Genomic DNA, 25312 nt, shown 5'->3' on the forward strand with positions numbered 1-25312 from the left:
GTGCACTGTTCAAACCGAAAATACATCAACAGGCAGGCTACAGAAAAGCTTACTAACAAAGGTTAGAGAGGGGCTTTCTCAGAGGGCTTTTTACAGTTTGTCTATTCCCAATTAGCCGGTTTAGTATACTTAATGAAAGTACTAATTCTTTCATAGGCCGCCCATTCTTAGTATTTGACGTTCAGGTAACAACAGGTAACTTTATTTGGAGTGGAAGCAGAGAGATAACACCAGATGCCAATTGTAGATCCTCTCACACCTGTGGTCACTGCAGCATCTGACTCCACTTTGTCCAAAAGGGATCTATTCCATTCAATTACACATGATCTAGATTAGACTGACAACAAGATACTGCACGGGACATAGCAGAGTTGGTGAAGTTGAGTGGTGATGAGTTTGCTATTTGGATGAATAAAGCAAGTAAAAAGTGTGTTAGATAAAAATTCATTTCAATTCGCTAATCGGGCTAATATGAATCAGGTGAATCGAGTTCTGCTTTTGGAAACTGGGTTAAGAAGGGGTGCACCGTTCCTGGAGGTACTGCAATACCAGGTCAATGCGTGGAGTGGACAGAGCAAGCTCTTTTTCCATCTCCCTGTTCTAAAAATCCATTTAATATATGGTCCCCAGATAGGGGACGTATCAGATATTAAACTGATAAGAACAGATACTACACTTGATCTTAGCCAAAAGGCCGAGAAGCGATAACCAGAATTGGTTTGGGCCTCGAGTGGCACCCTGGCCTATGCCGGACACATCTTAGGGAGAGAGAGCGAGAGGGAGACAAACCCACGCCTACACAAGACATTTTGTCACCCAAGCCAACCCTTGAAAAGGCTGCTTTGCAGAGCAAAAACAAGAAGAATGGTGCGTTTTGCAGCCGCCGCCCACTGCAATGAATCTGAATAACTCCTCCTTTAGGGCGCAAGCAACTCCCCTCCCCCTTGGCAGTCTTTCCAATTCACGATACAAAAAGACGGACAGGACAGGTTGCCTGACTTTCCGTCACTGCCACCCTTTGCCATCCTTACCCGTAGAAAGCCCTTTCATCATCCCCAAACCCTAATCTTTTCCCTTTCCTTCCCAGCCCCCAAACCCTGCCCTCTGTACCTTTCTCACCACCCGCTTCCCTTCTCCTGTCATCCCCCTACCACCCGGGAAAAAAAGAGATTGCCCCCTCCTTCCACTAGCCCACCCTCCCACCCAAAGAACAACTTCTTCTGCGCAGCTTGTTTTCTAGGCAGCAGCGCTATTGTGATGTCATCGGGGGGCATTGTGACAAGCCGCCAGTGTTCCGTCTCTTCATGTTGTGCACTGTTCAAACCGAAAATACATCAACAGGCAGGCTACAGAAAAGCTTACTAACAAAGGTTAGAGAGGGGCTTTCTCAGAGGGCTTTTTACAGTTTGTCTATTCCCAATTAGCCGGTTTAGTATACTTAATGAAAGTACTAATTCTTTCATAGGCCGCCCATTCTTAGTATTTGACGTTCAGGTAACAACAGGTAACTTTATTTGGAGTGGAAGCAGAGAGATAACACCAGATGCCAATTGTAGATCCTCTCACACCTGTGGTCACTGCAGCATCTGACTCCACTTTGTCCAAAAGGGATCTATTCCATTCAATTACACATGATCTAGATTAGACTGACAACAAGATACTGCACGGGACATAGCAGAGTTGGTGAAGTTGAGTGGTGATGAGTTTGCTATTTGGATGAATAAAGCAAGTAAAAAGTGTGTTAGATAAAAATTCATTTCAATTCGCTAATCGGGCTAATATGAATCAGGTGAATCGAGTTCTGCTTTTGGAAACTGGGTTAAGAAGGGGTGCACCGTTCCTGGAGGTACTGCAATACCAGGTCAATGCGTGGAGTGGACAGAGCAAGCTCTTTTTCCATCTCCCTGTTCTAAAAATCCATTTAATATATGGTCCCCAGATAGGGGACGTATCAGATATTAAACTGATAAGAACAGATACTACACTTGATCTTAGCCAAAAGGCCGAGAAGCGATAACCAGAACTGGTTTGGGCCTCGAGTGGCACCCTGGCCTATGCCGGACACATCTTAGGGAGAGAGAGCGAGAGGGAGACAAACCCACGCCTACACAAGACATTTTGTCACCCAAGCCAACCCTTGAAAGGCTGCTTTGCAGAGCAAAAACAAGAAGAATGGTGCGTTTTGCAGCCGCCGCCCACTGCAATGAATCTGAATAACTCCTCCTTTAGGGCGCAAGCAACTCCCCTCCCCCTTGCAGTCTTTCCAATTCACGATACAAAAAGACGGACAGGACAGGTTGCCTGACTTTCCGTCACTGCCACCCTTTGCCATCCTTACCCGTAGAAAGCCCTTTCATCATCCCCAAACCCTAATCTTTTCCCTTTCCTTCCCAGCCCCCAAACCCTGCCCTCTGTACCTTTCTCACCACCCGCTTCCCTTCTCCTGTCATCCCCCTACCACCCGGGAAAAAAAGAGATTGCCCCCTCCTTCCACTAGCCCACCCTCCCACCCAAAGAACAACTTCTTCTGCGCAGCTTGTTTTCTAGGCAGCAGCGCTATTGTGATGTCATCGGGGGGCATTGTGACAAGCCGCCAGTGTTCCGTCTCTTCATGTTGTGCACTGTTCAAACCGAAAATACATCAACAGGCAGGCTACAGAAAAGCTTACTAACAAAGGTTAGAGAGGGGCTTTCTCAGAGGGCTTTTTACAGTTTGTCTATTCCCAATTAGCCGGTTTAGTATACTTAATGAAAGTACTAATTCTTTCATAGGCCGCCCATTCTTAGTATTTGACGTTCAGGTAACAACAGGTAACTTTATTTGGAGTGGAAGCAGAGAGATAACACCAGATGCCAATTGTAGATCCTCTCACACCTGTGGTCACTGCAGCATCTGACTCCACTTTGTCCAAAAGGGATCTATTCCATTCAATTACACATGATCTAGATTAGACTGACAACAAGATACTGCACGGGACATAGCAGAGTTGGTGAAGTTGAGTGGTGATGAGTTTGCTATTTGGATGAATAAAGCAAGTAAAAAGTGTGTTAGATAAAAATTCATTTCAATTCGCTAATCGGGCTAATATGAATCAGGTGAATCGAGTTCTGCTTTTGGAAACTGGGTTAAGAAGGGGTGCACCGTTCCTGGAGGTACTGCAATACCAGGTCAATGCGTGGAGTGGACAGAGCAAGCTCTTTTTCCATCTCCCTGTTCTAAAAATCCATTTAATATATGGTCCCCAGATAGGGGACGTATCAGATATTAAACTGATAAGAACAGATACTACACTTGATCTTAGCCAAAAGGCCGAGAAGCGATAACCAGAATTGGTTTGGGCCTCGAGTGGCACCCTGGCCTATGCCGGACACATCTTAGGGAGAGAGAGCGAGAGGGAGACAAACCCACGCCTACACAAGACATTTTGTCACCCAAGCCAACCCTTGAAAAGGCTGCTTTGCAGAGCAAAAACAAGAAGAATGGTGCGTTTTGCAGCCGCCGCCCACTGCAATGAATCTGAATAACTCCTCCTTTAGGGCGCAAGCAACTCCCCTCCCCCTTGCAGTCTTTCCAATTCACGATACAAAAAGACGGACAGGACAGGTTGCCTGACTTTCCGTCACTGCCACCCTTTGCCATCCTTACCCGTAGAAAGCCCTTTCATCATCCCCAAACCCTAATCTTTTCCCTTTCCTTCCCAGCCCCCAAACCCTGCCCTCTGTACCTTTCTCACCACCCGCTTCCCTTCTCCTGTCATCCCCCTACCACCCGGGAAAAAAAGAGATTGCCCCCTCCTTCCACTAGCCCACCCTCCCACCCAAAGAACAACTTCTTCTGCGCAGCTTGTTTTCTAGGCAGCAGCGCTATTGTGATGTCATCGGGGGGCATTGTGACAAGCCGCCAGTGTTCCGTCTCTTCATGTTGTGCACTGTTCAAACCGAAAATACATCAACAGGCAGGCTACAGAAAAGCTTACTAACAAAGGTTAGAGAGGGGCTTTCTCAGAGGGCTTTTTACAGTTTGTCTATTCCCAATTAGCCGGTTTAGTATACTTAATGAAAGTACTAATTCTTTCATAGGCCGCCCATTCTTAGTATTTGACGTTCAGGTAACAACAGGTAACTTTATTTGGAGTGGAAGCAGAGAGATAACACCAGATGCCAATTGTAGATCCTCTCACACCTGTGGTCACTGCAGCATCTGACTCCACTTTGTCCAAAAGGGATCTATTCCATTCAATTACACATGATCTAGATTAGACTGACAACAAGATACTGCACGGGACATAGCAGAGTTGGTGAAGTTGAGTGGTGATGAGTTTGCTATTTGGATGAATAAAGCAAGTAAAAAGTGTGTTAGATAAAAATTCATTTCAATTTGCTAATCGGGCTAATATGAATCAGGTGAATCGAGTTCTGCTTTTGGAAACTGGGTTAAGAAGGGGTGCACCGTTCCTGGAGGTACTGCAATACCAGGTCAATGCGTGGAGTGGACAGAGCAAGCTCTTTTTCCATCTCCCTGTTCTAAAAATCCATTTAATATATGGTCCCCAGATAGGGGACGTATCAGATATTAAACTGATAAGAACAGATACTACACTTGATCTTAGCCAAAAGGCCGAGAAGCGATAACCAGAATTGGTTTGGGCCTCGAGTGGCACCCTGGCCTATGCCGGACACATCTTAGGGAGAGAGAGCGAGAGGGAGACAAACCCACGCCTACACAAGACATTTTGTCACCCAAGCCAACCCTTGAAAAGGCTGCTTTGCAGAGCAAAAACAAGAAGAATGGTGCGTTTTGCAGCCGCCGCCCACTGCAATGAATCTGAATAACTCCTCCTTTAGGGCGCAAGCAACTCCCCTCCCCCTTGCAGTCTTTCCAATTCACGATACAAAAAGACGGACAGGACAGGTTGCCTGACTTTCCGTCACTGCCACCCTTTGCCATCCTTACCCGTAGAAAGCCCTTTCATCATCCCCAAACCCTAATCTTTTCCCTTTCCTTCCCAGCCCCCAAACCCTGCCCTCTGTACCTTTCTCACCACCCGCTTCCCTTCTCCTGTCATCCCCCTACCACCCGGGAAAAAAAGAGATTGCCCCCTCCTTCCACTAGCCCACCCTCCCACCCAAAGAACAACTTCTTCTGCGCAGCTTGTTTTCTAGGCAGCAGCGCTATTGTGATGTCATCGGGGGGCATTGTGACAAGCCGCCAGTGTTCCGTCTCTTCATGTTGTGCACTGTTCAAACCGAAAATACATCAACAGGCAGGCTACAGAAAAGCTTACTAACAAAGGTTAGAGAGGGGCTTTCTCAGAGGGCTTTTTACAGTTTGTCTATTCCCAATTAGCCGGTTTAGTATACTTAATGAAAGTACTAATTCTTTCATAGGCCGCCCATTCTTAGTATTTGACGTTCAGGTAACAACAGGTAACTTTATTTGGAGTGGAAGCAGAGAGATAACACCAGATGCCAATTGTAGATCCTCTCACACCTGTGGTCACTGCAGCATCTGACTCCACTTTGTCCAAAAGGGATCTATTCCATTCAATTACACATGATCTAGATTAGACTGACAACAAGATACTGCACGGGACATAGCAGAGTTGGTGAAGTTGAGTGGTGATGAGTTTGCTATTTGGATGAATAAAGCAAGTAAAAAGTGTGTTAGATAAAAATTCATTTCAATTCGCTAATCGGGCTAATATGAATCAGGTGAATCGAGTTCTGCTTTTGGAAACTGGGTTAAGAAGGGGTGCACCGTTCCTGGAGGTACTGCAATACCAGGTCAATGCGTGGAGTGGACAGAGCAAGCTCTTTTTCCATCTCCCTGTTCTAAAAATCCATTTAATATATGGTCCCCAGATAGGGGACGTATCAGATATTAAACTGATAAGAACAGATACTACACTTGATCTTAGCCAAAAGGCCGAGAAGCGATAACCAGAATTGGTTTGGGCCTCGAGTGGCACCCTGGCCTATGCCGGACACATCTTAGGGAGAGAGAGCGAGAGGGAGACAAACCCACGCCTACACAAGACATTTTGTCACCCAAGCCAACCCTTGAAAAGGCTGCTTTGCAGAGCAAAAACAAGAAGAATGGTGCGTTTTGCAGCCGCCGCCCACTGCAATGAATCTGAATAACTCCTCCTTTAGGGCGCAAGCAACTCCCCTCCCCCTTGCAGTCTTTCCAATTCACGATACAAAAAGACGGACAGGACAGGTTGCCTGACTTTCCGTCACTGCCACCCTTTGCCATCCTTACCCGTAGAAAGCCCTTTCATCATCCCCAAACCCTAATCTTTTCCCTTTCCTTCCCAGCCCCCAAACCCTGCCCTCTGTACCTTTCTCACCACCCGCTTCCCTTCTCCTGTCATCCCCCTACCACCCGGGAAAAAAAGAGATTGCCCCCTCCTTCCACTAGCCCACCCTCCCACCCAAAGAACAACTTCTTCTGCGCAGCTTGTTTTCTAGGCAGCAGCGCTATTGTGATGTCATCGGGGGGCATTGTGACAAGCCGCCAGTGTTCCGTCTCTTCATGTTGTGCACTGTTCAAACCGAAAATACATCAACAGGCAGGCTACAGAAAAGCTTACTAACAAAGGTTAGAGAGGGGCTTTCTCAGAGGGCTTTTTACAGTTTGTCTATTCCCAATTAGCCGGTTTAGTATACTTAATGAAAGTACTAATTCTTTCATAGGCCGCCCATTCTTAGTATTTGACGTTCAGGTAACAACAGGTAACTTTATTTGGAGTGGAAGCAGAGAGATAACACCAGATGCCAATTGTAGATCCTCTCACACCTGTGGTCACTGCAGCATCTGACTCCACTTTGTCCAAAAGGGATCTATTCCATTCAATTACACATGATCTAGATTAGACTGACAACAAGATACTGCACGGGACATAGCAGAGTTGGTGAAGTTGAGTGGTGATGAGTTTGCTATTTGGATGAATAAAGCAAGTAAAAAGTGTGTTAGATAAAAATTCATTTCAATTCGCTAATCGGGCTAATATGAATCAGGTGAATCGAGTTCTGCTTTTGGAAACTGGGTTAAGAAGGGGTGCACCGTTCCTGGAGGTACTGCAATACCAGGTCAATGCGTGGAGTGGACAGAGCAAGCTCTTTTTCCATCTCCCTGTTCTAAAAATCCATTTAATATATGGTCCCCAGATAGGGGACGTATCAGATATTAAACTGATAAGAACAGATACTACACTTGATCTTAGCCAAAAGGCCGAGAAGCGATAACCAGAATTGGTTTGGGCCTCGAGTGGCACCCTGGCCTATGCCGGACACATCTTAGGGAGAGAGAGCGAGAGGGAGACAAACCCACGCCTACACAAGACATTTTGTCACCCAAGCCAACCCTTGAAAAGGCTGCTTTGCAGAGCAAAAACAAGAAGAATGGTGCGTTTTGCAGCCGCCGCCCACTGCAATGAATCTGAATAACTCCTCCTTTAGGGCGCAAGCAACTCCCCTCCCCCTTGCAGTCTTTCCAATTCACGATACAAAAAGACGGACAGGACAGGTTGCCTGACTTTCCGTCACTGCCACCCTTTGCCATCCTTACCCGTAGAAAGCCCTTTCATCATCCCCAAACCCTAATCTTTTCCCTTTCCTTCCCAGCCCCCAAACCCTGCCCTCTGTACCTTTCTCACCACCCGCTTCCCTTCTCCTGTCATCCCCCTACCACCCGGGAAAAAAAGAGATTGCCCCCTCCTTCCACTAGCCCACCCTCCCACCCAAAGAACAACTTCTTCTGCGCAGCTTGTTTTCTAGGCAGCAGCGCTATTGTGATGTCATCGGGGGGCATTGTGACAAGCCGCCAGTGTTCCGTCTCTTCATGTTGTGCACTGTTCAAACCGAAAATACATCAACAGGCAGGCTACAGAAAAGCTTACTAACAAAGGTTAGAGAGGGGCTTTCTCAGAGGGCTTTTTACAGTTTGTCTATTCCCAATTAGCCGGTTTAGTATACTTAATGAAAGTACTAATTCTTTCATAGGCCGCCCATTCTTAGTATTTGACGTTCAGGTAACAACAGGTAACTTTATTTGGAGTGGAAGCAGAGAGATAACACCAGATGCCAATTGTAGATCCTCTCACACCTGTGGTCACTGCAGCATCTGACTCCACTTTGTCCAAAAGGGATCTATTCCATTCAATTACACATGATCTAGATTAGACTGACAACAAGATACTGCACGGGACATAGCAGAGTTGGTGAAGTTGAGTGGTGATGAGTTTGCTATTTGGATGAATAAAGCAAGTAAAAAGTGTGTTAGATAAAAATTCATTTCAATTCGCTAATCGGGCTAATATGAATCAGGTGAATCGAGTTCTGCTTTTGGAAACTGGGTTAAGAAGGGGTGCACCGTTCCTGGAGGTACTGCAATACCAGGTCAATGCGTGGAGTGGACAGAGCAAGCTCTTTTTCCATCTCCCTGTTCTAAAAATCCATTTAATATATGGTCCCCAGATAGGGGACGTATCAGATATTAAACTGATAAGAACAGATACTACACTTGATCTTAGCCAAAAGGCCGAGAAGCGATAACCAGAATTGGTTTGGGCCTCGAGTGGCACCCTGGCCTATGCCGGACACATCTTAGGGAGAGAGAGCGAGAGGGAGACAAACCCACGCCTACACAAGACATTTTGTCACCCAAGCCAACCCTTGAAAAGGCTGCTTTGCAGAGCAAAAACAAGAAGAATGGTGCGTTTTGCAGCCGCCGCCCACTGCAATGAATCTGAATAACTCCTCCTTTAGGGCGCAAGCAACTCCCCTCCCCCTTGCAGTCTTTCCAATTCACGATACAAAAAGACGGACAGGACAGGTTGCCTGACTTTCCGTCACTGCCACCCTTTGCCATCCTTACCCGTAGAAAGCCCTTTCATCATCCCCAAACCCTAATCTTTTCCCTTTCCTTCCCAGCCCCCAAACCCTGCCCTCTGTACCTTTCTCACCACCCGCTTCCCTTCTCCTGTCATCCCCCTACCACCCGGGAAAAAAAGAGATTGCCCCCTCCTTCCACTAGCCCACCCTCCCACCCAAAGAACAACTTCTTCTGCGCAGCTTGTTTTCTAGGCAGCAGCGCTATTGTGATGTCATCGGGGGGCATTGTGACAAGCCGCCAGTGTTCCGTCTCTTCATGTTGTGCACTGTTCAAACCGAAAATACATCAACAGGCAGGCTACAGAAAAGCTTACTAACAAAGGTTAGAGAGGGGCTTTCTCAGAGGGCTTTTTACAGTTTGTCTATTCCCAATTAGCCGGTTTAGTATACTTAATGAAAGTACTAATTCTTTCATAGGCCGCCCATTCTTAGTATTTGACGTTCAGGTAACAACAGGTAACTTTATTTGGAGTGGAAGCAGAGAGATAACACCAGATGCCAATTGTAGATCCTCTCACACCTGTGGTCACTGCAGCATCTGACTCCACTTTGTCCAAAAGGGATCTATTCCATTCAATTACACATGATCTAGATTAGACTGACAACAAGATACTGCACGGGACATAGCAGAGTTGGTGAAGTTGAGTGGTGATGAGTTTGCTATTTGGATGAATAAAGCAAGTAAAAAGTGTGTTAGATAAAAATTCATTTCAATTCGCTAATCGGGCTAATATGAATCAGGTGAATCGAGTTCTGCTTTTGGAAACTGGGTTAAGAAGGGGTGCACCGTTCCTGGAGGTACTGCAATACCAGGTCAATGCGTGGAGTGGACAGAGCAAGCTCTTTTTCCATCTCCCTGTTCTAAAAATCCATTTAATATATGGTCCCCAGATAGGGGACGTATCAGATATTAAACTGATAAGAACAGATACTACACTTGATCTTAGCCAAAAGGCCGAGAAGCGATAACCAGAATTGGTTTGGGCCTCGAGTGGCACCCTGGCCTATGCCGGACACATCTTAGGGAGAGAGAGCGAGAGGGAGACAAACCCACGCCTACACAAGACATTTTGTCACCCAAGCCAACCCTTGAAAAGGCTGCTTTGCAGAGCAAAAACAAGAAGAATGGTGCGTTTTGCAGCCGCCGCCCACTGCAATGAATCTGAATAACTCCTCCTTTAGGGCGCAAGCAACTCCCCTCCCCCTTGCAGTCTTTCCAATTCACGATACAAAAAGACGGACAGGACAGGTTGCCTGACTTTCCGTCACTGCCACCCTTTGCCATCCTTACCCGTAGAAAGCCCTTTCATCATCCCCAAACCCTAATCTTTTCCCTTTCCTTCCCAGCCCCCAAACCCTGCCCTCTGTACCTTTCTCACCACCCGCTTCCCTTCTCCTGTCATCCCCCTACCACCCGGGAAAAAAAGAGATTGCCCCCTCCTTCCACTAGCCCACCCTCCCACCCAAAGAACAACTTCTTCTGCGCAGCTTGTTTTCTAGGCAGCAGCGCTATTGTGATGTCATCGGGGGGCATTGTGACAAGCCGCCAGTGTTCCGTCTCTTCATGTTGTGCACTGTTCAAACCGAAAATACATCAACAGGCAGGCTACAGAAAAGCTTACTAACAAAGGTTAGAGAGGGGCTTTCTCAGAGGGCTTTTTACAGTTTGTCTATTCCCAATTAGCCGGTTTAGTATACTTAATGAAAGTACTAATTCTTTCATAGGCCGCCCATTCTTAGTATTTGACGTTCAGGTAACAACAGGTAACTTTATTTGGAGTGGAAGCAGAGAGATAACACCAGATGCCAATTGTAGATCCTCTCACACCTGTGGTCACTGCAGCATCTGACTCCACTTTGTCCAAAAGGGATCTATTCCATTCAATTACACATGATCTAGATTAGACTGACAACAAGATACTGCACGGGACATAGCAGAGTTGGTGAAGTTGAGTGGTGATGAGTTTGCTATTTGGATGAATAAAGCAAGTAAAAAGTGTGTTAGATAAAAATTCATTTCAATTCGCTAATCGGGCTAATATGAATCAGGTGAATCGAGTTCTGCTTTTGGAAACTGGGTTAAGAAGGGGTGCACCGTTCCTGGAGGTACTGCAATACCAGGTCAATGCGTGGAGTGGACAGAGCAAGCTCTTTTTCCATCTCCCTGTTCTAAAAATCCATTTAATATATGGTCCCCAGATAGGGGACGTATCAGATATTAAACTGATAAGAACAGATACTACACTTGATCTTAGCCAAAAGGCCGAGAAGCGATAACCAGAATTGGTTTGGGCCTCGAGTGGCACCCTGGCCTATGCCGGACACATCTTAGGGAGAGAGAGCGAGAGGGAGACAAACCCACGCCTACACAAGACATTTTGTCACCCAAGCCAACCCTTGAAAAGGCTGCTTTGCAGAGCAAAAACAAGAAGAATGGTGCGTTTTGCAGCCGCCGCCCACTGCAATGAATCTGAATAACTCCTCCTTTAGGGCGCAAGCAACTCCCCTCCCCCTTGCAGTCTTTCCAATTCACGATACAAAAAGACGGACAGGACAGGTTGCCTGACTTTCCGTCACTGCTACCCTTTGCCATCCTTACCCGTAGAAAGCCCTTTCATCATCCCCAAACCCTAATCTTTTCCCTTTCCTTCCCAGCCCCCAAACCCTGCCCTCTGTACCTTTCTCACCACCCGCTTCCCTTCTCCTGTCATCCCCCTACCACCCGGGAAAAAAAGAGATTGCCCCCTCCTTCCACTAGCCCACCCTCCCACCCAAAGAACAACTTCTTCTGCGCAGCTTGTTTTCTAGGCAGCAGCGCTATTGTGATGTCATCGGGGGGCATTGTGACAAGCCGCCAGTGTTCCGTCTCTTCATGTTGTGCACTGTTCAAACCGAAAATACATCAACAGGCAGGCTACAGAAAAGCTTACTAACAAAGGTTAGAGAGGGGCTTTCTCAGAGGGCTTTTTACAGTTTGTCTATTCCCAATTAGCCGGTTTAGTATACTTAATGAAAGTACTAATTCTTTCATAGGCCGCCCATTCTTAGTATTTGACGTTCAGGTAACAACAGGTAACTTTATTTGGAGTGGAAGCAGAGAGATAACACCAGATGCCAATTGTAGATCCTCTCACACCTGTGGTCACTGCAGCATCTGACTCCACTTTGTCCAAAAGGGATCTATTCCATTCAATTACACATGATCTAGATTAGACTGACAACAAGATACTGCACGGGACATAGCAGAGTTGGTGAAGTTGAGTGGTGATGAGTTTGCTATTTGGATGAATAAAGCAAGTAAAAAGTGTGTTAGATAAAAATTCATTTCAATTCGCTAATCGGGCTAATATGAATCAGGTGAATCGAGTTCTGCTTTTGGAAACTGGGTTAAGAAGGGGTGCACCGTTCCTGGAGGTACTGCAATACCAGGTCAATGCGTGGAGTGGACAGAGCAAGCTCTTTTTCCATCTCCCTGTTCTAAAAATCCATTTAATATATGGTCCCCAGATAGGGGACGTATCAGATATTAAACTGATAAGAACAGATACTACACTTGATCTTAGCCAAAAGGCCGAGAAGCGATAACCAGAATTGGTTTGGGCCTCGAGTGGCACCCTGGCCTATGCCGGACACATCTTAGGGAGAGAGAGCGAGAGGGAGACAAACCCACGCCTACACAAGACATTTTGTCACCCAAGCCAACCCTTGAAAAGGCTGCTTTGCAGAGCAAAAACAAGAAGAATGGTGCGTTTTGCAGCCGCCGCCCACTGCAATGAATCTGAATAACTCCTCCTTTAGGGCGCAAGCAACTCCCCTCCCCCTTGCAGTCTTTCCAATTCACGATACAAAAAGACGGACAGGACAGGTTGCCTGACTTTCCGTCACTGCCACCCTTTGCCATCCTTACCCGTAGAAAGCCCTTTCATCATCCCCAAACCCTAATCTTTTCCCTTTCCTTCCCAGCCCCCAAACCCTGCCCTCTGTACCTTTCTCACCACCCGCTTCCCTTCTCCTGTCATCCCCCTACCACCCGGGAAAAAAAGAGATTGCCCCCTCCTTCCACTAGCCCACCCTCCCACCCAAAGAACAACTTCTTCTGCGCAGCTTGTTTTCTAGGCAGCAGCGCTATTGTGATGTCATCGGGGGGCATTGTGACAAGCCGCCAGTGTTCCGTCTCTTCATGTTGTGCACTGTTCAAACCGAAAATACATCAACAGGCAGGCTACAGAAAAGCTTACTAACAAAGGTTAGAGAGGGGCTTTCTCAGAGGGCTTTTTACAGTTTGTCTATTCCCAATTAGCCGGTTTAGTATACTTAATGAAAGTACTAATTCTTTCATAGGCCGCCCATTCTTAGTATTTGACGTTCAGGTAACAACAGGTAACTTTATTTGGAGTGGAAGCAGAGAGATAACACCAGATGCCAATTGTAGATCCTCTCACACCTGTGGTCACTGCAGCATCTGACTCCACTTTGTCCAAAAGGGATCTATTCCATTCAATTACACATGATCTAGATTAGACTGACAACAAGATACTGCACGGGACATAGCAGAGTTGGTGAAGTTGAGTGGTGATGAGTTTGCTATTTGGATGAATAAAGCAAGTAAAAAGTGTGTTAGATAAAAATTCATTTCAATTCGCTAATCGGGCTAATATGAATCAGGTGAATCGAGTTCTGCTTTTGGAAACTGGGTTAAGAAGGGGTGCACCGTTCCTGGAGGTACTGCAATACCAGGTCAATGCGTGGAGTGGACAGAGCAAGCTCTTTTTCCATCTCCCTGTTCTAAAAATCCATTTAATATATGGTCCCCAGATAGGGGACGTATCAGATATTAAACTGATAAGAACAGATACTACACTTGATCTTAGCCAAAAGGCCGAGAAGCGATAACCAGAATTGGTTTGGGCCTCGAGTGGCACCCTGGCCTATGCCGGACACATCTTAGGGAGAGAGAGCGAGAGGGAGACAAACCCACGCCTACACAAGACATTTTGTCACCCAAGCCAACCCTTGAAAAGGCTGCTTTGCAGAGCAAAAACAAGAAGAATGGTGCGTTTTGCAGCCGCCGCCCACTGCAATGAATCTGAATAACTCCTCCTTTAGGGCGCAAGCAACTCCCCTCCCCCTTGCAGTCTTTCCAATTCACGATACAAAAAGACGGACAGGACAGGTTGCCTGACTTTCCGTCACTGCCACCCTTTGCCATCCTTACCCGTAGAAAGCCCTTTCATCATCCCCAAACCCTAATCTTTTCCCTTTCCTTCCCAGCCCCCAAACCCTGCCCTCTGTACCTTTCTCACCACCCGCTTCCCTTCTCCTGTCATCCCCCTACCACCCGGGAAAAAAAGAGATTGCCCCCTCCTTCCACTAGCCCACCCTCCCACCCAAAGAACAACTTCTTCTGTGCAGCTTGTTTTCTAGGCAGCAGCGCTATTGTGATGTCATCGGGGGGCATTGTGACAAGCCGCCAGTGTTCCGTCTCTTCATGTTGTGCACTGTTCAAACCGAAAATACATCAACAGGCAGGCTACAGAAAAGCTTACTAACAAAGGTTAGAGAGGGGCTTTCTCAGAGGGCTTTTTACAGTTTGTCTATTCCCAATTAGCCGGTTTAGTATACTTAATGAAAGTACTAATTCTTTCATAGGCCGCCCATTCTTAGTATTTGACGTTCAGGTAACAACAGGTAACTTTATTTGGAGTGGAAGCAGAGAGATAACACCAGATGCCAATTGTAGATCCTCTCACACCTGTGGTCACTGCAGCATCTGACTCCACTTTGTCCAAAAGGGATCTATTCCATTCAATTACACATGATCTAGATTAGACTGACAACAAGATACTGCACGGGACATAGCAGAGTTGGTGAAGTTGAGTGGTGATGAGTTTGCTATTTGGATGAATAAAGCAAGTAAAAAGTGTGTTAGATAAAAATTCATTTCAATTCGCTAATCGGGCTAATATGAATCAGGTGAATCGAGTTCTGCTTTTGGAAACTGGGTTAAGAAGGGGTGCACCGTTCCTGGAGGTACTGCAATACCAGGTCAATGCGTGGAGTGGACAGAGCAAGCTCTTTTTCCATCTCCCTGTTCTAAAAATCCATTTAATATATGGTCCCCAGATAGGGGACGTATCAGATATTAAACTGATAAGAACAGATACTACACTTGATCTTAGCCAAAAGGCCGAGAAGCGATAACCAGAATTGGTTTGGGCCTCGAGTGGCACCCTGGCCTATGCCGGACACATCTTAGGGAGAGAGAGCGAGAGGGAGACAAACCCACGCCTACACAAGACATTTTGTCACCCAAGCCAACCCTTGAAAAGGCTGCTTTGCAGAGCAAAAACAAGAAGAATGGTGCGTTTTGCAGCCGCCGCCCACTGCAATGAATCTGAATAACTCCTCCTTTAGGGCGCAAGCAACTCCCCTCCCCCTTGCAGTCTTTCCAATTCACGATACAAAAAGACGGACAGGACAGGTTGCCTGACTTTCCGTCACTGCCACCCTTTGCCATCCTTACCCGTAGAAAGCCCTTTCATCATCCCCAAACCCTAATCTTTTCCCTTTCCTTCCCAGCCCCCAAACCCTGCCCTCTGTACCTTTCTCACCACCCGCTTCCCTTCTCCTGTCATCCCCCTACCACCCGGGAAAAAAAGAGATTGCCCCCTCCTTCCACTAGCCCACCCTCCCACCCAAAGAACAACTTCTTCTGCGCAGCTTGTTTTCTAGGCAGCAGCGCTATTGTGATGTCATCGGGGGGCATTGTGACAAGCCGCCAGTGTTCCGTCTCTTCATGTTGTGCACTGTTCAAACCGAAAATACATCAACAGGCAGGCTACAGAAAAGCTTACTAACAAAGGTTAGAGAGGGGCTTTCTCAGAGGGCTTTTTACAGTTTGTCTATTCCCAATTAGCCGGTTTAGTATACTTAATGAAAGTACTAATTCTTTCATAGGCCGCCCATTCTTAGTATTTGACGTTCAGGTAACAACAGGTAACTTTATTTGGAGTGGAAGCAGAGAGATAACACCAGATGCCAATTGTAGATCCTCTCACACCTGTGGTCACTGCAGCATCTGACTCCACTTTGTCCAAAAGGGATCTATTCCATTCAATTACACATGATCTAGATTAGACTGACAACAAGATACTGCACGGGACATAGCAGAGTTGGTGAAGTTGAGTGGTGATGAGTTTGCTATTTGGATGAATAAAGCAAGTAAAAAGTGTGTTAGATAAAAATTCATTTCAATTCGCTAATCGGGCTAATATGAATCAGGTGAATCGAGTTCTGCTTTTGGAAACTGGGTTAAGAAGGGGTGCACCGTTCCTGGAGGTACTGCAATACCAGGTCAATGCGTGGAGTGGACAGAGCAAGCTCTTTTTCCATCTCCCTGTTCTAAAAATCCATTTAATATATGGTCCCCAGATAGGGGACGTATCAGATATTAAACTGATAAGAACAGATACTACACTTGATCTTAGCCAAAAGGCCGAGAAGCGATAACCAGAATTGGTTTGGGCCTCGAGTGGCACCCTGGCCTATGCCGGACACATCTTAGGGAGAGAGAGCGAGAGGGAGACAAACCCACGCCTACACAAGACATTTTGTCACCCAAGCCAACCCTTGAAAAGGCTGCTTTGCAGAGCAAAAACAAGAAGAATGGTGCGTTTTGCAGCCGCCGCCCACTGCAATGAATCTGAATAACTCCTCCTTTAGGGCGCAAGCAACTCCCCTCCCCCTTGCAGTCTTTCCAATTCACGATACAAAAAGACGGACAGGACAGGTTGCCTGACTTTCCGTCACTGCCACCCTTTGCCATCCTTACCCGTAGAAAGCCCTTTCATCATCCCCAAACCCTAATCTTTTCCCTTTCCTTCCCAGCCCCCAAACCCTGCCCTCTGTACCTTTCTCACCACCCGCTTCCCTTCTCCTGTCATCCCCCTACCACCCGGGAAAAAAAGAGATTGCCCCCTCCTTCCACTAGCCCACCCTCCCACCCAAAGAACAACTTCTTCTGCGCAGCTTGTTTTCTAGGCAGCAGCGCTATTGTGATGTCATCGGGGGGCATTGTGACAAGCCGCCAGTGTTCCGTCTCTTCATGTTGTGCACTGTTCAAACCGAAAATACATCAACAGGCAGGCTACAGAAAAGCTTACTAACAAAGGTTAGAGAGGGGCTTTCTCAGAGGGCTTTTTACAGTTTGTCTATTCCCAATTAGCCGGTTTAGTATACTTAATGAAAGTACTAATTCTTTCATAGGCCGCCCATTCTTAGTATTTGACGTTCAGGTAACAACAGGTAACTTTATTTGGAGTGGAAGCAGAGAGATAACACCAGATGCCAATTGTAGATCCTCTCACACCTGTGGTCACTGCAGCATCTGACTCCACTTTGTCCAAAAGGGATCTATTCCATTCAATTACACATGATCTAGATTAGACTGACAACAAGATACTGCACGGGACATAGCAGAGTTGGTGAAGTTGAGTGGTGATGAGTTTGCTATTTGGATGAATAAAGCAAGTAAAAAGTGTGTTAGATAAAAATTCATTTCAATTCGCTAATCGGGCTAATATGAATCAGGTGAATCGAGTTCTGCTTTTGGAAACTGGGTTAAGAAGGGGTGCACCGTTCCTCGAGGTACTGCAATACCAGGTCAATGCGTGGAGTGGACAGAGCAAGCTCTTTTTCCATCTCCCTGTTCTAAAAATCCATTTAATATATGGTCCCCAGATAGGGGACGTATCAGATATTAAACTGATAAGAACAGATACTACACTTGATCTTAGCCAAAAGGCCGAGAAGCGATAACCAGAATTGGTTTGGGCCTCGAGTGGCACCCTGGCCTATGCCGGACACATCTTAGGGAGAGAGAGCGAGAGGGAGACAAACCCACGCCTACACAAGACATTTTGTCACCCAAGCCAACCCTTGAAAAGGCTGCTTTGCAGAGCAAAAACAAGAAGAATGGTGCGTTTTGCAGCCGCCGCCCACTGCAATGAATCTGAATAACTCCTCCTTTAGGGCGCAAGCAACTCCCCTCCCCCTTGCAGTCTTTCCAATTCACGATACAAAAAGACGGACAGGACAGGTTGCCTGACTTTCCGTCACTGCCACCCTTTGCCATCCTTACCCGTAGAAAGCCCTTTCATCATCCCCAAACCCTAATCTTTTCCCTTTCCTTCCCAGCCCCCAAACCCTGCCCTCTGTACCTTTCTCACCACCCGCTTCCCTTCTCCTGTCATCCCCCTACCACCCGGGAAAAAAAGAGATTGCCCCCTCCTTCCACTAGCCCACCCTCCCACCCAAAGAACAACTTCTTCTGCGCAGCTTGTTTTCTAGGCAGCAGCGCTATTGTGATGTCATCGGGGGGCATTGTGACAAGCCGCCAGTGTTCCGTCTCTTCATGTTGTGCACTGTTCAAACCGAAAATACATCAACAGGCAGGCTACAGAAAAGCTTACTAACAAAGGTTAGAGAGGGGCTTTCTCAGAGGGCTTTTTACAGTTTGTCTATTCCCAATTAGCCGGTTTAGTATACTTAATGAAAGTACTAATTCTTTCATAGGCCGCCCATTCTTAGTATTTGACGTTCAGGTAACAACAGGTAACTTTATTTGGAGTGGAAGCAGAGAGATAACACCAGATGCCAATTGTAGATCCTCTCACACCTGTGGTCACTGCAGCATCTGACTCCACTTTGTCCAAAAGGGATCTATTCCATTCAATTACACATGATCTAGATTAGACTGACAACAAGATACTGCACGGGACATAGCAGAGTTGGTGAAGTTGAGTGGTGATGAGTTTGCTATTTGGATGAATAAAGCAAGTAAAAAGTGTGTTAGATAAAAATTCATTTCAATTCGCTAATCGGGCTAATATGAATCAGGTGAATCGAGTTCTGCTTTTGGAAACTGGGTTAAGAAGGGGTGCACCGTTCCTGGAGGTACTGCAATACCAGGTCAATGCGTGGAGTGGACAGAGCAAGCTCTTTTTCCATCTCCCTGTTCTAAAAATCCATTTAATATATGGTCCCCAGATAGGGGACGTATCAGATATTAAACTGATAAGAACAGATACTACACTTGATCTTAGCCAAAAGGCCGAGAAGCGATAACCAGAATTGGTTTGGGCCTCGAGTGGCACCCTGGCCTATGCCGGACACATCTTAGGGAGAGAGAGCGAGAGGGAGACAAACCCACGCCTACACAAGACATTTTGTCACCCAAGCCAACCCTTGAAAAGGCTGCTTTGCAGAGCAAAAACAAGAAGAATGGTGCGTTTTGCAGCCGCCGCCCACTGCAATGAATCTGAATAACTCCTCCTTTAGGGCGCAAGCAACTCCCCTCCCCCTTGCAGTCTTTCCAATTCACGATACAAAAAGACGGACAGGACAGGTTGCCTGACTTTCCGTCACTGCCACCCTTTGCCATCCTTACCCGTAGAAAGCCCTTTCATCATCCCCAAACCCTAATCTTTTCCCTTTCCTTCCCAGCCCCCAAACCCTGCCCTCTGTACCTTTCTCACCACCCGCTTCCCTTCTCCTGTCATCCCCCTACCACCCGGGAAAAAAAGAGATTGCCCCCTCCTTCCACTAGCCCACCCTCCCACCCAAAGAACAACTTCTTCTGCGCAGCTTGTTTTCTAGGCAGCAGCGCTATTGTGATGTCATCGGGGGGCATTGTGACAAGCCGCCAGTGTTCCGTCTCTTCATGTTGTGCACTGTTCAAACCGAAAATACATCAACAGGCAGGCTACAGAAAAGCTTACTAACAAAGGTTAGAGAGGGGCTTTCTCAGAGGGCTTTTTACAGTTTGTCTATTCCCAATTAGCCGGTTTAGTATACTTAATGAAAGTACTAATTCTTTCATAGGCCGCCCATTCTTAGTATTTGACGTTCAGGTAACAACAGGTAACTTTATTTGGAGTGGAAGCAGAGAGATAACACCAGATGCCAATTGTAGATCCTCTCACACCTGTGGTCACTGCAGCATCTGACTCCACTTTGTCCAAAAGGGATCTATTCCATTCAATTACACATGATCTAGATTAGACTGACAACAAGATACTGCACGGGACATAGCAGAGTTGGTGAAGTTGAGTGGTGATGAGTTTGCTATTTGGATGAATAAAGCAAGTAAAAAGTGTGTTAGATAAAAATTCATTTCAATTCGCTAATCGGGCTAATATGAATCAGGTGAATCGAGTTCTGCTTTTGGAAACTGGGTTAAGAAGGGGTGCACCGTTCCTGGAGGTACTGCAATACCAGGTCAATGCGTGGAGTGGACAGAGCAAGCTCTTTTTCCATCTCCCTGTTCTAAAAATCCATTTAATATATGGTCCCCAGATAGGGGACGTATCAGATATTAAACTGATAAGAACAGATACTACACTTGATCTTAGCCAAAAGGCCGAGAAGCGATAACCAGAATTGGTTTGGGCCTCGAGTGGCACCCTGGCCTATGCCGGACACATCTTAGGGAGAGAGAGCGAGAGGGAGACAAACCCACGCCTACACAAGACATTTTGTCACCCAAGCCAACCCTTGAAAAGGCTGCTTTGCAGAGCAAAAACAAGAAGAATGGTGCGTTTTGCAGCCGCCGCCCACTGCAATGAATCTGAATAACTCCTCCTTTAGGGCGCAAGCAACTCCCCTCCCCCTTGCAGTCTTTCCAATTCACGATACAAAAAGACGGACAGGACAGGTTGCCTGACTTTCCGTCACTGCCACCCTTTGCCATCCTTACCCGTAGAAAGCCCTTTCATCATCCCCAAACCCTAATCTTTTCCCTTTCCTTCCCAGCCCCCAAACCCTGCCCTCTGTACCTTTCTCACCACCCGCTTCCCTTCTCCTGTCATCCCCCTACCACCCGGGAAAAAAAGAGATTGCCCCCTCCTTCCACTAGCCCACCCTCCCACCCAAAGAACAACTTCTTCTGCGCAGCTTGTTTTCTAGGCAGCAGCGCTATTGTGATGTCATCGGGGGGCATTGTGACAAGCCGCCAGTGTTCCGTCTCTTCATGTTGTGCACTGTTCAAACCGAAAATACATCAACAGGCAGGCTACAGAAAAGCTTACTAACAAAGGTTAGAGAGGGGCTTTCTCAGAGGGCTTTTTACAGTTTGTCTATTCCCAATTAGCCGGTTTAGTATACTTAATGAAAGTACTAATTCTTTCATAGGCCGCCCATTCTTAGTATTTGACGTTCAGGTAACAACAGGTAACTTTATTTGGAGTGGAAGCAGAGAGATAACACCAGATGCCAATTGTAGATCCTCTCACACCTGTGGTCACTGCAGCATCTGACTCCACTTTGTCCAAAAGGGATCTATTCCATTCAATTACACATGATCTAGATTAGACTGACAACAAGATACTGCACGGGACATAGCAGAGTTGGTGAAGTTGAGTGGTGATGAGTTTGCTATTTGGATGAATAAAGCAAGTAAAAAGTGTGTTAGATAAAAATTCATTTCAATTCGCTAATCGGGCTAATATGAATCAGGTGAATCGAGTTCTGCTTTTGGAAACTGGGTTAAGAAGGGGTGCACCGTTCCTGGAGGTACTGCAATACCAGGTCAATGCGTGGAGTGGACAGAGCAAGCTCTTTTTCCATCTCCCTGTTCTAAAAATCCATTTAATATATGGTCCCCAGATAGGGGACGTATCAGATATTAAACTGATAAGAACAGATACTACACTTGATCTTAGCCAAAAGGCCGAGAAGCGATAACCAGAATTGGTTTGGGCCTCGAGTGGCACCCTGGCCTATGCCGGACACATCTTAGGGAGAGAGAGCGAGAGGGAGACAAACCCACGCCTACACAAGACATTTTGTCACCCAAGCCAACCCTTGAAAAGGCTGCTTTGCAGAGCAAAAACAAGAAGAATGGTGCGTTTTGCAGCCGCCGCCCACTGCAATGAATCTGAATAACTCCTCCTTTAGGGCGCAAGCAACTCCCCTCCCCCTTGCAGTCTTTCCAATTCACGATACAAAAAGACGGACAGGACAGGTTGCCTGACTTTCCGTCACTGCCACCCTTTGCCATCCTTACCCGTAGAAAGCCCTTTCATCATCCCCAAACCCTAATCTTTTCCCTTTCCTTCCCAGCCCCCAAACCCTGCCCTCTGTACCTTTCTCACCACTCGCTTCCCTTCTCCTGTCATCCCCCTACCACCCGGGAAAAAAAGAGATTGCCCCCTCCTTCCACTAGCCCACCCTCCCACCCAAAGAACAACTTCTTCTGCGCAGCTTGTTTTCTAGGCAGCAGCGCTATTGTGATGTCATCGGGGGGCATTGTGACAAGCCGCCAGTGTTCCGTCTCTTCATGTTGTGCACTGTTCAAACCGAAAATACATCAACAGGCAGGCTACAGAAAAGCTTACTAACAAAGGTTAGAGAGGGGCTTTCTCAGAGGGCTTTTTACAGTTTGTCTATTCCCAATTAGCCGGTTTAGTATACTTAATGAAAGTACTAATTCTTTCATAGGCCGCCCATTCTTAGTATTTGACGTTCAGGTAACAACAGGTAACTTTATTTGGAGTGGAAGCAGAGAGATAACACCAGATGCCAATTGTAGATCCTCTCACACCTGTGGTCACTGCAGCATCTGACTCCACTTTGTCCAAAAGGGATCTATTCCATTCAATTACACATGATCTAGATTAGACTGACAACAAGATACTGCACGGGACATAGCAGAGTTGGTGAAGTTGAGTGGTGATGAGTTTGCTATTTGGATGAATAAAGCAAGTAAAAAGTGTGTTAGATAAAAATTCATTTCAATTCGCTAATCGGGCTAATATGAATCAGGTGAATCGAGTTCTGCTTTTGGAAACTGGGTTAAGAAGGGGTGCACCGTTCCTGGAGGTACTGCAATACCAGGTCAATGCGTGGAGTGGACAGAGCAAGCTCTTTTTCCATCTCCCTGTTCTAAAAATCCATTTAATATATGGTCCCCAGATAGGGGACGTATCAGATATTAAACTGATAAGAACAGATACTACACTTGATCTTAGCCAAAAGGCCGAGAAGCGATAACCAGAATTGGTTTGGGCCTCGAGTGGCACCCTGGCCTATGCCGGACACATCTTAGGGAGAGAGAGCGAGAGGGAGACAAACCCACGCCTACACAAGACATTTTGTCACCCAAGCCAACCCTTGAAAAGGCTGCTTTGCAGAGCAAAAACAAGAAGAATGGTGCGTTTTGCAGCCGCCGCCCACTGCAATGAATCTGAATAACTCCTCCTTTAGGGCGCAAGCAACTCCCCTCCCCCTTGCAGTCTTTCCAATTCACGATACAAAAAGACGGACAGGACAGGTTGCCTGACTTTCCGTCACTGCCACCCTTTGCCATCCTTACCCGTAGAAAGCCCTTTCATCATCCCCAAACCCTAATCTTTTCCCTTTCCTTCCCAGCCCCCAAACCCTGCCCTCTGTACCTTTCTCACCACCCGCTTCCCTTCTCCTGTCATCCCCCTACCACCCGGGAAAAAAAGAGATTGCCCCCTCCTTCCACTAGCCCACCCTCCCACCCAAAGAACAACTTCTTCTGCGCAGCTTGTTTTCTAGGCAGCAGCGCTATTGTGATGTCATCGGGGGGCATTGTGACAAGCCGCCAGTGTTCCGTCTCTTCATGTTGTGCACTGTTCAAACCGAAAATACATCAACAGGCAGGCTACAGAAAAGCTTACTAACAAAGGTTAGAGAGGGGCTTTCTCAGAGGGCTTTTTACAGTTTGTCTATTCCCAATTAGCCGGTTTAGTATACTTAATGAAAGTACTAATTCTTTCATAGGCCGCCCATTCTTAGTATTTGACGTTCAGGTAACAACAGGTAACTTTATTTGGAGTGGAAGCAGAGAGATAACACCAGATGCCAATTGTAGATCCTCTCACACCTGTGGTCACTGCAGCATCTGACTCCACTTTGTCCAAAAGGGATCTATTCCATTCAATTACACATGATCTAGATTAGACTGACAACAAGATACTGCACGGGACATAGCAGAGTTGGTGAAGTTGAGTGGTGATGAGTTTGCTATTTGGATGAATAAAGCAAGTAAAAAGTGTGTTAGATAAAAATTCATTTCAATTCGCTAATCGGGCTAATATGAATCAGGTGAATCGAGTTCTGCTTTTGGAAACTGGGTTAAGAAGGGGTGCACCGTTCCTGGAGGTACTGCAATACCAGGTCAATGCGTGGAGTGGACAGAGCAAGCTCTTTTTCCATCTCCCTGTTCTAAAAATCCATTTAATATATGGTCCCCAGATAGGGGACGTATCAGATATTAAACTGATAAGAACAGATACTACACTTGATCTTAGCCAAAAGGCCGAGAAGCGATAACCAGAATTGGTTTGGGCCTCGAGTGGCACCCTGGCCTATGCCGGACACATCTTAGGGAGAGAGAGCGAGAGGGAGACAAACCCACGCCTACACAAGACATTTTGTCACCCAAGCCAACCCTTGAAAAGGCTGCTTTGCAGAGCAAAAACAAGAAGAATGGTGCGTTTTGCAGCCGCCGCCCACTGCAATGAATCTGAATAACTCCTCCTTTAGGGCGCAAGCAACTCCCCTCCCCCTTGCAGTCTTTCCAATTCACGATACAAAAAGACGGACAGGACAGGTTGCCTGACTTTCCGTCACTGCCACCCTTTGCCATCCTTACCCGTAGAAAGCCCTTTCATCATCCCCAAACCCTAATCTTTTCCCTTTCCTTCCCAGCCCCCAAACCCTGCCCTCTGTACCTTTCTCACCACCCGCTTCCCTTCTCCTGTCATCCCCCTACCACCCGGGAAAAAAAGAGATTGCCCCCTCCTTCCACTAGCCCACCCTCCCACCCAAAGAACAACTTCTTCTGCGCAGCTTGTTTTCTAGGCAGCAGCGCTATTGTGATGTCATCGGGGGGCATTGTGACAAGCCGCCAGTGTTCCGTCTCTTCATGTTGTGCACTGTTCAAACCGAAAATACATCAACAGGCAGGCTACAGAAAAGCTTACTAACAAAGGTTAGAGAGGGGCTTTCTCAGAGGGCTTTTTACAGTTTGTCTATTCCCAATTAGCCGGTTTAGTATACTTAATGAAAGTACTAATTCTTTCATAGGCCGCCCATTCTTAGTATTTGACGTTCAGGTAACAACAGGTAACTTTATTTGGAGTGGAAGCAGAGAGATAACACCAGATGCCAATTGTAGATCCTCTCACACCTGTGGTCACTGCAGCATCTGACTCCACTTTGTCCAAAAGGGATCTATTCCATTCAATTACACATGATCTAGATTAGACTGACAACAAGATACTGCACGGGACATAGCAGAGTTGGTGAAGTTGAGTGGTGATGAGTTTGCTATTTGGATGAATAAAGCAAGTAAAAAGTGTGTTAGATAAAAATTCATTTCAATTCGCTA

The 25312-nt window shown here is 46.6% G+C and overlaps 19 non-coding genes across 19 annotated transcripts; all 19 read right to left on the reverse strand.

Moving 5' to 3' along the window:
• Nucleotides 1-515: 515 nt before the first annotated feature.
• Nucleotides 516-706, reverse strand: LOC142253861 (U2 spliceosomal RNA). Its single transcript, XR_012726892.1, has one exon. It is a non-coding gene; the product is annotated as a U2 spliceosomal RNA (small nuclear RNA).
• Nucleotides 707-1824: 1118 nt separating this feature from the next.
• LOC142253862 (U2 spliceosomal RNA) lies at nt 1825-2015 on the reverse strand. The gene has a single exon (XR_012726893.1). It is a non-coding gene; the product is annotated as a U2 spliceosomal RNA (small nuclear RNA).
• A 1116-nt stretch (nt 2016-3131) lies between these two features.
• Nucleotides 3132-3322, reverse strand: LOC142253863 (U2 spliceosomal RNA). Its single transcript, XR_012726894.1, has one exon. It is a non-coding gene; the product is annotated as a U2 spliceosomal RNA (small nuclear RNA).
• A 1117-nt stretch (nt 3323-4439) lies between these two features.
• LOC142253864 (U2 spliceosomal RNA) lies at nt 4440-4630 on the reverse strand. Its single transcript, XR_012726895.1, has one exon. It is a non-coding gene; the product is annotated as a U2 spliceosomal RNA (small nuclear RNA).
• Nucleotides 4631-5747: 1117 nt separating this feature from the next.
• LOC142253866 (U2 spliceosomal RNA) lies at nt 5748-5938 on the reverse strand. The gene has a single exon (XR_012726896.1). It is a non-coding gene; the product is annotated as a U2 spliceosomal RNA (small nuclear RNA).
• Nucleotides 5939-7055: 1117 nt separating this feature from the next.
• Nucleotides 7056-7246, reverse strand: LOC142253867 (U2 spliceosomal RNA). The gene has a single exon (XR_012726897.1). It is a non-coding gene; the product is annotated as a U2 spliceosomal RNA (small nuclear RNA).
• A 1117-nt stretch (nt 7247-8363) lies between these two features.
• On the reverse strand, nt 8364-8554 carry LOC142253868 (U2 spliceosomal RNA). Its single transcript, XR_012726898.1, has one exon. It is a non-coding gene; the product is annotated as a U2 spliceosomal RNA (small nuclear RNA).
• Nucleotides 8555-9671: 1117 nt separating this feature from the next.
• Nucleotides 9672-9862, reverse strand: LOC142253869 (U2 spliceosomal RNA). The gene has a single exon (XR_012726899.1). It is a non-coding gene; the product is annotated as a U2 spliceosomal RNA (small nuclear RNA).
• Nucleotides 9863-10979: 1117 nt separating this feature from the next.
• Nucleotides 10980-11170, reverse strand: LOC142253870 (U2 spliceosomal RNA). The gene has a single exon (XR_012726901.1). It is a non-coding gene; the product is annotated as a U2 spliceosomal RNA (small nuclear RNA).
• A 1117-nt stretch (nt 11171-12287) lies between these two features.
• Nucleotides 12288-12478, reverse strand: LOC142253871 (U2 spliceosomal RNA). The gene has a single exon (XR_012726902.1). It is a non-coding gene; the product is annotated as a U2 spliceosomal RNA (small nuclear RNA).
• A 1117-nt stretch (nt 12479-13595) lies between these two features.
• On the reverse strand, nt 13596-13786 carry LOC142253872 (U2 spliceosomal RNA). Its single transcript, XR_012726903.1, has one exon. It is a non-coding gene; the product is annotated as a U2 spliceosomal RNA (small nuclear RNA).
• A 1117-nt stretch (nt 13787-14903) lies between these two features.
• LOC142253873 (U2 spliceosomal RNA) lies at nt 14904-15094 on the reverse strand. The gene has a single exon (XR_012726904.1). It is a non-coding gene; the product is annotated as a U2 spliceosomal RNA (small nuclear RNA).
• Nucleotides 15095-16211: 1117 nt separating this feature from the next.
• LOC142253874 (U2 spliceosomal RNA) lies at nt 16212-16402 on the reverse strand. Its single transcript, XR_012726905.1, has one exon. It is a non-coding gene; the product is annotated as a U2 spliceosomal RNA (small nuclear RNA).
• Nucleotides 16403-17519: 1117 nt separating this feature from the next.
• Nucleotides 17520-17710, reverse strand: LOC142252937 (U2 spliceosomal RNA). The gene has a single exon (XR_012726297.1). It is a non-coding gene; the product is annotated as a U2 spliceosomal RNA (small nuclear RNA).
• A 1117-nt stretch (nt 17711-18827) lies between these two features.
• Nucleotides 18828-19018, reverse strand: LOC142253875 (U2 spliceosomal RNA). Its single transcript, XR_012726906.1, has one exon. It is a non-coding gene; the product is annotated as a U2 spliceosomal RNA (small nuclear RNA).
• A 1117-nt stretch (nt 19019-20135) lies between these two features.
• On the reverse strand, nt 20136-20326 carry LOC142253877 (U2 spliceosomal RNA). Its single transcript, XR_012726907.1, has one exon. It is a non-coding gene; the product is annotated as a U2 spliceosomal RNA (small nuclear RNA).
• Nucleotides 20327-21443: 1117 nt separating this feature from the next.
• LOC142253878 (U2 spliceosomal RNA) lies at nt 21444-21634 on the reverse strand. The gene has a single exon (XR_012726908.1). It is a non-coding gene; the product is annotated as a U2 spliceosomal RNA (small nuclear RNA).
• A 1117-nt stretch (nt 21635-22751) lies between these two features.
• On the reverse strand, nt 22752-22942 carry LOC142253879 (U2 spliceosomal RNA). The gene has a single exon (XR_012726909.1). It is a non-coding gene; the product is annotated as a U2 spliceosomal RNA (small nuclear RNA).
• A 1117-nt stretch (nt 22943-24059) lies between these two features.
• On the reverse strand, nt 24060-24250 carry LOC142253880 (U2 spliceosomal RNA). Its single transcript, XR_012726910.1, has one exon. It is a non-coding gene; the product is annotated as a U2 spliceosomal RNA (small nuclear RNA).
• Between the last annotated feature and the right edge of the window lie 1062 nt (nt 24251-25312).

This window comes from Anomaloglossus baeobatrachus, chromosome 9 (assembly GCF_048569485.1).
Source record: "Anomaloglossus baeobatrachus isolate aAnoBae1 chromosome 9, aAnoBae1.hap1, whole genome shotgun sequence".
Lineage (NCBI taxonomy): Eukaryota > Metazoa > Chordata > Amphibia > Anura > Aromobatidae > Anomaloglossus > Anomaloglossus baeobatrachus.